The following is a 9,873-nucleotide window of genomic DNA, read 5'->3' on the forward strand; positions in this document are numbered from 1 at the left end:
AGCTCCACTGTTAGAGCAAAGCAAGTGCTGACAGGGCAGATAGCAAAGAAAACCAGAACATTTTACTCAAAATATGAGAAGAGACAGTGAGAAGTGGTCAGATATGCCTTGCCATCAACTTGGTCATCTGGCAATGGAGCTTCTTGAGTTTTGTCACAGGAGAGATCAGTGCTGCTGGTGCCAACCTCCCTCTGAAATGCAAGGGAACCATGAAAGCCAATTTAGGCTTAAAAGCTGAGTTTTGCATGGCTGAGGTTGGGTGGAGGAAGGATTTGCAGCAGAGCACAGGGATGGGAGGAATTCAAAGTCTTTGAAGATTCCTGCTTGAAACCACCCCAGAACCACTTGCCCTCTGAGAAGCATTTTGGATAGCAGCATTTAGGATATTTATTAATTTTTTTAAATCACAGCTGAAACCTAGAATTTTGCTGCAAATAAGACTTGTTCAGTCCTGCCAATTGCCATTATAAAGCTTTTAGTTACCACCTCTTACCTAAACACAGATGTAAGAAAACTTCAACAGGCAAAGTCGTTCTGTTCAGCGAGCCAAGACAGCCCCTTTAAAAAATATTTTTTTTTTAATGCTTAAATTGAGGGGACGGGGGAGGGAAAGCAGAGAGTTCTCTAAAAAGAGACTGAAAAATTTCATAGACCAGCTTCGGAACTGTCTGGATTCTTAAAATGTCTGGAAAAACCAACTCAACCCAAACAAACATTTTTTTTTTTTCCACCACTCCCCTTCCCCCCCGCTCCCCTACCCCCAATTATTTCAATTATTTTCTCTTCTTTTGCTCTTTGCTTTGGGTCACTTTTAAGTTTACATCAAGCCCAACCACAGCAAACTCCAGCAAGGCAAAAGCAACTGGGAATACCAAAAATCCTGGGAGCAGGCTCCGAGCTATGCTGCCACTTGGTCCTGCAGGTGGGACAGTCACCAGGAGGAGTCCCTAGAGCCACAAAGCCACTGGGGGTTTCTTGGCTGGGATGCAGCAGGAGCAAAGCCTTGTTCCAGTTGTTTGTCTCTGCCGGAAATAGGATTTGGGGAGGGGGTGTAGACTGGAAAACTGCCTCAACACAAAGGGCATCTGCCTTTTTGCACAGCAGGGCTGTGTGCCTGCTGAGGGCACCTCATGGATCTAACACAGATGGATGCCAGAGCCCTCACCAGGGCAGGGGGGTAGTGGTGGAAATTTTTGCACCCTTTGACTTTGACATAACCCCCAAATAGTTTGGATTGGTAGGGACTTTAAAGATCAATTAGTTCCTACCCCTCTGCCATGGGCTAGGGCTGCCTTCCACTAGCCTGGGTTGCTCCAAGCTTCATCCAACCTGGCCTTCAACACTTCAGGGATGACAGTGGCAGGAGCAGCATAGGTCTCAGCACAGCCTGGCTGCTTCTTGGCAGCTTGGCTGGTGGGAAGGTCTCTGCTCTAACTTCCTGGCTGCTTGGCATGTGAGAGTGCTACAAGTGTCGATCAAAACAGGATGAATTAAAAAAAAAAAAAAAAAAGAGAAAAGAAAAAAAAAACCAAACACGATGAATTCATCCTTCACAGTTGCATTAGTGCAGCCTCAGCCTTCCCCTCCTCATCAGCAGTGATAAATGCCTCCTCTCTACCACAAATTCCCTGTTCCAGCTCAACCCTTCTGCCAGAGGCAGTGGTGGCCCCACGGCTGCCCCAGCGCTGCCGGCACTGGTGATGGATGAGCCCCAACCCAACCATCCGCCACCCTGGCCCCCACCAATTGACATTCTGGTTCCCTTGCTGTGGATCAAGGGTGAGCAGAAAAAAAACCCAACCCCAGCCCAAATGTGGCAGTGATAAGAAGTGCCTGGAAAAGCATGAATTAGCCCACGGAAGAGAGGAGATGAACGAAAAGGAGTAGGGTGGGAGGAGAACTGATGAAAAGAGGGAAGGAGGGGATGGGAAGGACTACCTGGCCTGCATCCAGAGCCCTCCCTGCTGAGAGTGGTGCCCTGCCATGATTTATTAGGCTCTTGTCACTTTGCTTGCTCATGGTGAGCCCTCCTTGCCAGGATAAGGAGACTCCTGGGCTCTCCTGAGCAAAGGGATTGTGTCCCCACTGGCACGCTGCTCCCTGCCCACCACCATCTCCATGTCATGGCAGAGCAAGGCCACTGCATGAAATCGTTCAAACAGCAGCTATTGAGGACAAACCAGAATGGGGCAATGCTGGGCAGTTAAGAAAATTTCTCCTTCGGTGCCAGGGTGACCACAGGAGGAGGCATCTTGCAAGCTCAAAGCCAAACATCTCCTCTGGATTTCTCTGTTTCATTCTCCTATAGGATGCACTAGGGAAGCTGATGGGAAGCATCACCTTGGGGATTCTGGGGCCTCTTTGGCAATGTCACTCCATCCTTAAGGAGAGGGAAACAGAAGCCTCTGCATCCCCTCTCTGGGGTTGTTCAGCCTGGAGAAGGCTCCAGGGAGACCTTCTGGTAGCCTTACAGTACTTAAAGGAAACCGTAAGAAAGATGAAGACAAACTTTTTAGCAGGACTTGTTAAACTAAAAGAGAGCAGACTTAGACCAGATATTTGGAGGCAACTTCTACAAGGAGGGTGGGGAAACACTGGCCCAGCTTGCCCAGACAGGTGGTAGATGTCTCATCCATGAAAACATTCAAGGTCAGACTGGATAGGCAACCTGATCTAGTTGAAGATCTATCTGCAAGGGGGTTGCCTAGATGACCTTCAATTGTCCTTTTTAACTCAGATCATTCTGTGATCCTGTGAAATCTCTGCTTTGCTGACAGTGCTTCTCCAGGATGAGTGGATCACTTCCAAAGCAAGCTGAGAGGGACCTGGCTGTCCAAACACCTCAGTATTTTTCAGGTTTATCATGTCCAAGGCCTTCAAGTTTGGGCAATTCTGCTTTCAAGCAGGATCACTTTGAAGGGTAGATGTTTATTTTCAGGAAAAGCTCTGGATTAAATTTATAATAGCAATGAAGCCACTTCAGGGGGTTGATCCCAGATTTGCCCTGAGCTGTTCAGGTCAAAGGAAGATTTATGTTTGAGCTGAAATCCGCCTTCAGCCAGGATTTACAAACAGAAAACACAGGAGAGAAAAGAGGCTGGCACTTCTAAAGATGCTCTGAAAATGCTCACACAAGCAGAAACCATCCTGCAAGAATTATTCCTTCCACCCCAGCCATGCCAAAACCCAGGACACTGTCCTTGCCCATCTGTCAAGCTCGGCTTCTCATCCTGAACAAATCTCATTAACGCTCATCGTAGATTTAGCCAAGGCAGTGCAAGGGCTACAATACAGCAAAACAACCCTTAGGAGATAGAGAGAAACCACTCTCTGTGTCAAGGCACCCTGGTTGTAAGAAAGATACAAGCACCAACACACCTCCCAGCATGCTGGAGAAAGGCCAGACCAGCAGCACACAGTACCTTGCTGGGATGAGACCAAGTACCAGCAGCAGTGAATAATCTCAATGAATCCTTAAAACTGGCAGAGGGAACAAGAAAGAAGAAGCTTCTCCCAACAAAAAGCTTTCACCAGCAATAATGCAGTAACAACTCCTGTGTGTTTTCTGATGGACAAAAGTTAGGGATTCAAAGAGAATATGTTGGCAATGAGGAGAAAATTATATTGCCCTGTTCCTCTGGTTTTAACTCCTCCTAATTTCTGCAAGACACCTAAACACTTGTAAGCAAAAATATTAAATTTTAAAAAGAGGAAACATTTCCCCCCTCCTTTCTCCTTTTCCCCCGCTCCTTTGGTCTAATAGGAAGAGCTGAATAATTTAATCTCCTGTTTTGGGAACAGTTCCCCTGTGGGAACTGTAGAAATGCCACCTGCTATCTGGGCTACATTTGGTTACAAATTAAAAGCACCCAATGCTGTGGAGCATCTCTTGATATTTTAATGGCGAAGAAATGCCTGGTCACCAATGACAATACATCCTCAGCTGCACAGCCAATGTTCTTCTGTAAATGCCAAAAAGCTACCTCTCTATTTGTATCACTCTTAATTGCACCTCCTTAATTACAAGAAGCAAAATCATTAATTATATTCAGAGAAAAGATCTCCAAAACCTCACACTTCAAGCTTGCTTCTCTTGCAAGTGGCAAATTATCCTTGGGAAGGGCCTACAAGGAAGCTGGGGGAGGGATTTTTGCATGGATATGTAGTGAGAGGACAAGGGGAAAGGGTTTAAAACTTGAAGAGGGAAGACTTAAGTTAGACATTAGGAAGAAATTCTTTAATTTGAGGGTGCTGAGCCCCTGGTCCAGGTTGCCCAGAGAAGCTGTGGCTGCCCCATCCCTGGCAGTGTCTCAGGTAAGGTTGGATGGGGCTTGGAGCAACCTGGGCTGGTGGGAGGTGTCCCTGCCCATGCAGGGGGTTTGGGAGTGGGTGAACTTTAAGGTCCCTTCCAACACAAACCAGTCTAGGGTTCTATGAATCCCAGTGGGAAAGGCTCTTCTGACACTGGGAGAGGAGCATCTTGACTGTCTTTGGGCCAACCTGTAACACAGACAGCGCTGGAACCATTCACAGCTCTTCAAAGTTTCCACATGATTATGTGAACAAATATTTGGACTGGAAGTGCTGTTAGTCATTATTTGCAGTTCATTTTCTCTTATTTGTTCTCTGTCTTTTAAATAATAAAAAAAATTAAAAAAAAAAAAAAAAAAAAAAAAAAAAAAAGAGACAACAAAGATGACAACTCACAGAATTCACATCCAGGAGCAGAAACGACACCTGTTATTTGCAGCAAACACCTTGGCTGTGCACAAGCAGCCTCTGCAGCTGCTTGGGAACTGCTGCAGCCTGTGAAAGAGAGGAATTTGGCTCCTTGCTCAGAGCCAGGCTGCTGGACTGCTGGGGCACTGACAGGTCCTGAGCATCTCCCTGCAAAGCCCCGCTTCTGGCCCGGTGGGCTTTACACCTTGGGGCAGAGAAACAAGCAGCAGTTCCCTGTTTCCAGGTTTTCCCTGGATTTGGGACTTTTCTTGCTTCGTTGTTCTTTGGCACCTAATTTGGAGGCCTGAGCTTCAAGCAGCTGTTACTCAAGCTGAGGGCTTAGCACCATAAATCATGTCAGAAGGCAGTGGTGGTACCTTCAGCAGGAAAACACTGCACCTGGTAGCAGGTATCTGCAAAAACAACCCCAAACCTGTTCATCAAGGCAGATTTTACGCCTGTCCGGCTAAGTGCAAGGCAGAGAGGGCACAGGGGTATGAGTGGAGGAGAGTTTCATGGTAAAGGTGCTACCAAAACTTACCTGGGAATCTTCACTTTGAAAAATTACTCTCCAGGACACATCCAAACCACATTTCTCCATGCCTCCAGCACCTCCTGCCTCTGGCTGTGTTGAAAGCATTATGGATCTGGTGATTTTGGAAGGACTGGGCAACATTTAGAGGTGGGGCAGCACTTCAGGATGAACAAGCTGGAAAGAGAGAGTGGTCTTACTCCTCTTGGTAGAGTCATGGCTGGATCTGGCACCTTCTGCATCATCTCTGCCCAGCCTACCACCTCACTCCCAGGACATGAATGGGTAACAGCTGGCTCCTTCCAGGATTGCTTTTTTACCCCAGAAAATCTGGACAGAAGGTGTCAGTTGAACTTCAGTTTATGTTTCCAGAAGCATTTCTATTTTAAGAGAAGTCCCCAAACCAGAACACAAAAGGGGGCTGTCCAAACCAACTGTGTGTTTGGCTGCACCAAAAGACCCATGGCCAGGCAGTTGAGGAAGGGATTCTCCCCCTCTGCTCTGCTCTTGTGAGACCCCACCTGCAGTAACTGTGTGCAGTTCTGGAGTCCCCAACATCAGGACACAGAGCTCCTGGAACATGTCCAGAGCAGAGCCACTGAAATGCTCAGAGGGCTGAGCACCTCCCTGTGAAGACAGGCTGAGGGATTGGGGTTGTTCAGCCTGGGGAAGAGGAGGCTCCCAGATGACCCTATAGCAACCTTCCAATATCTTGAAGGGTAAAGAGAGCTGGGGTAGGGCTTTTGACATGAGTGTGCAGTGAGAGGACAATGGTTTAAAACTGGATGAGGGGAGATTTAGATTAGATATTAGGAGGAAATTCTTTACCTTGAGAGTGGTGAGACACTGGGTGATTCCCAAAGGAAGCTGTGGCTGCCCCCTCCTGGGAAGCGTTCAAGGCCAGGTTGGATGGGACTTGGAGCAACCTGGGCTGGTGGGAGATGTCCCTGCCCATGGCAGGGGATTGGACCTGGGTGATCTTTAAGGTCCCTTCCATCCCCAACCAGTCTGTGATTCTAGGAAAAACAAGGTGGATGTTCCTGCTCTGGCACTTGTTCCCTCAGATTCAAGCCCCCAGGGGAGACCAGTGACACATGGATCAAAACCAACCCCCTCCTGAATCACATCAAACACCCTTCCATCTCCAGTGGCATATTTTTGGCTTTCCATGGTGACTTGCAGAGGTGGAGGAAGGATCTTGTTTCTGTGAACACCATAGACATCCTCCAAACATTTGCACTGAGAACACATGGGCATTTTTTTGGAAGCCATTTCAAACATCCTTACTGAAAAAGAAAAAGATAAAAAAATCCCAAACTGGTAGAAATACTTGGCCCATCAGAAATAAAGTTTCTGTAAGATGGCAATATCAGAACCAGCCTCTGTTTACCAGATCGTCTCTCTGCGTCACGCCTTGATGTGGCTATTAATAATGCACTGGTATAAAAATCCATCCTTGTAGGAGGAAGGATGCTGTCAAGATTCAAGCAATTTCTTGTTTTCAGTGAAAAATATGGGTAACATTTTGTGTTGCGTTTCCAATTCCTCTTTTCAGATTATTTTTCCATTTCCACTTTAATAATAATCTTTACGCTTAAAAATAGCATCTCACTCCTACAACTGGAGTGACCTTTTCTCTGGCGGGTGGATTAGCACAAAAGAAGCAACCTGTTCAGTTTAGAGGTGACAATAAGCACTATCGCTTTCCCCAGTTTAAGTTGGTCCCCGTGACTTCAAGTTTGCTGGTGGGGAAACTGAGGCAGAGGGAAAGAAAAGCTCTTACCTGGCCTTGTCAGCAGGCTGGGGATGCTGCACTGGTCAGGGGATGCTCTCTGTCTTCCTTGGGAACAGAACCTGAGAGTCATGAAAAATGTAACTCACCTTATCATTAGCATTATTTTTTTGTTTTAAGTTTTTCTCCTCTCCCTGATTCCAAAAGAGTGAAAATTCTCTCTCTGAAAAGAGACTCTTTCAGATTTCAGCTCTAGTACTGTAAAAAAAAAAAAAAAAAAAAAAAAAAAAAAAAAAAAAGCCTGTAGCCTGTTTCTTTACAAAGCCGTAGTTCATAATTAATAGACTTCGGGACAGCACCAACAGGATATTTTTTCTCAGGTTTCATACCTGATCCAACAGGGACATTTCCCTTTTTTAGCAGCCGCAAGTGTCCCTCTGAATTTTGTATTTTTTGAGAGCATTTGAATTCAGCAGGGATTACAGCATCGGGTAACACTTGACTTTAATATTAATAACTACTTCTTTATTCTGGAGTGATCTGGCTTAGTTAAGAGAAGATATTCTCCCTGGCAAATCTTCATGCCTTGTTTTACAATGGACTCCTGGAATGTCTCAGTATCCCTGTCTCCTTGGGCTGCCTCTTCCAAGAACCCACGTCAATATTTCCCTAAAATATTCTAAGCAGCCTAGCAAATTCAGTAAATTCAGACAGAACGATTTTCCTGGCCCAATCTTAGAAATGTTCTGGATGCTTTCACCCCAGAAAAGTCCAAGTGGTGCCACATTAAATGCTTAAACCTTTTTAAAGAAGAAACACTCCAGAGTAAATAGGATGAGCAGGCACCTGGCTGATAAGGTGAGGGAAGAATCGGCAGCGCTGCTCCCAAAGGTTGAGAAATCTTCAGTCAAATCGGAAGAGCAAGGAGAGCAGCTTAAAAAAAGGGAGAGAGTAAAATAATAATCAAATGCTGCATCTACCTTGGCCTGGAAACTGCAGCTGGAAACACTCTGTGCATGTTAGCTCAGAAAGTGTACTCAGGAACTGGGATTTCTACAGGCACTGCAGAAAAGATGGGTCACCAAACGAGTCCCTGGTGAGAAGGCAGCTCCAAGCTCCAGCTGGGTGGTTGAATGCACGTGTCAGGGCTTGGACCAGTGGGGGGGGTGGTCCTCACAGGTCCTCAAAAAATCACTCCACTGCCTTTTGCAAAGGAGAGGCCAAAGAAAAAGAGGGAAAGGAGCACACGGAAAAGCATCAAGTTTTCCCTCGTGCATGACCCAGCACCAGTGGTGGCCCTGCAAGTCCAAGCCCATGTTTGTCAGGTGTTTGTCTTCCTGCCTTGTCTGCTCAGGCTGCACTTTTCCATGGCTGTCTTGAACTGGGCAACAAGGCTTGAAAAGGCAGGTCCAGCTCCTGCTGCTTCTCCTGACCACAGGGAGGTCCAAGGTCCAGTGCCCATGTCCTGCAGCCATCAGAGAACCTCCTTCCAACCAGGGCAAACACTCCTTTATTAGGATAAGTGATCCATATTCTCTCACTAAAGCCATTTTTGTCTAAGAAGTTCTTTAATATCAAACAAAACACATGCTTAAGGGTTTTCAGTCTGCTCTGTTGCCACCCTTGATGAAAGCAAAACTTTCTTCCAGCTTTTGAAATGGTTTTCACCCCCTTGGCAAGACCTTAGGCTATAGACAGATTGGAAAGAAGAGCAGCTGCACTCCTTTTCCTTTTTTTTTAAAGATTTTTTTTTTTTCCTCTTAGAAAGGTATTTCTCACTGATGATGGACTTCAGCTTCACAGCTTGCTTTAACACTGACCAGAGCCAAGCCTGGGTTTTCTGCTGCCAACAGAGATCTACTTCCCCTGTGAGAGGGACCAAGAGCCACCAGAGCTGGCAGATAACAATTTTCTTCTGTGAGCAGTGGGGATTTCTCCAAGCATACATCTTAGCCTCTTTCATCACGAGCTAAAACGAGTGCCTCTATGACTTCTCCTCCCCTCTCCATCTCCCTTGCACAGCAAGGATTGGGATTTCCTCCCAACTTCAGGAGAAATACCCCATGTTCCCTACATCACCTTTGGAGAGTGGGCCCAGAGGGCCATGGCAAAGAGGCTGAAAATGATGTGAACTGGAAAACTGAACCTCAAGAGACACAATTCCAGTGATGGACCAACAGGCCACCCTGGAGATGGTGTTACTGGAGGTCTCCAAACATAGAATCACAGAATGATTTGGGTTGGACAGAACCTCTGAAGGCCACCTAGCCCAATGCCCCTGCAGTAAGCAGGGACACCCTCAGCTAGATCAGGTTGCTCAGAGCCTCCTCAAGCCTCACCCTGAATATCTCCAGGGATGAGGCCTCAACCACCTCCCTGGGCAAACTGGTCCATTGTTCTCTAGAACTTGTTCCTAACATCCAATCTAGATCTACTTGTCTCTAATTTAAAGCCATTGACCCTCATTTTATCACTCCAGGCCCTTGCAAACAGTCCCTCTCCAGCCTTCCTGTGCATGACTTTGATTTTCCAACTGCAGCCCTCCAAAAAATGACACCTTATTTCAAAAATTAAGTCTTCTCCATCAATACCCACAGCATTTTCTGTATGACTACCTTTGAGTCTATTTTTTCAGTAAAGCCTTTAGCAAGCTTTATGCAGAATACGGAAAAGACAGAGCCCTGAAACAGTTCCCCACAGATGACAGTAAGTTTTGTTATCCTGAAAGTAAGGGTTTGTTGGGCTTTTTTCAATCAAAGAGAGGTTTTGTACTTCCCTGGTTCAATCCAGCCAGCTCCACTCATGCTGATGGTACCAGCACGTACATCTGCAGCACAGATTTTTCCTGGCACTTCTGTAGAAAGACAGAATTGGGTGGGCTTAATCCCTT

At 46.3% G+C, this 9,873-nt stretch overlaps 1 long non-coding RNA gene across 1 annotated transcript; it reads right to left on the reverse strand.

The window, feature by feature from the left end:
• Window positions 1–7: 7 nt before the first annotated feature.
• On the reverse strand, window positions 8–7,967 carry LOC139799737 (uncharacterized). The gene is made up of 4 exons (XR_011727448.1): window positions 7,035–7,967; window positions 6,080–6,533; window positions 5,261–5,428; window positions 8–558 (listed from the first exon to the last, which is right to left on the reverse strand). It is a non-coding gene; the product is annotated as an uncharacterized lncRNA (long non-coding RNA).
• Between the last annotated feature and the right edge of the window lie 1,906 nt (window positions 7,968–9,873).

Source organism: Heliangelus exortis, chromosome 9 (genome assembly GCF_036169615.1).
Source record: "Heliangelus exortis chromosome 9, bHelExo1.hap1, whole genome shotgun sequence".
In the NCBI taxonomy this organism is placed as follows: Eukaryota; Metazoa; Chordata; class Aves; order Apodiformes; family Trochilidae; genus Heliangelus; species Heliangelus exortis.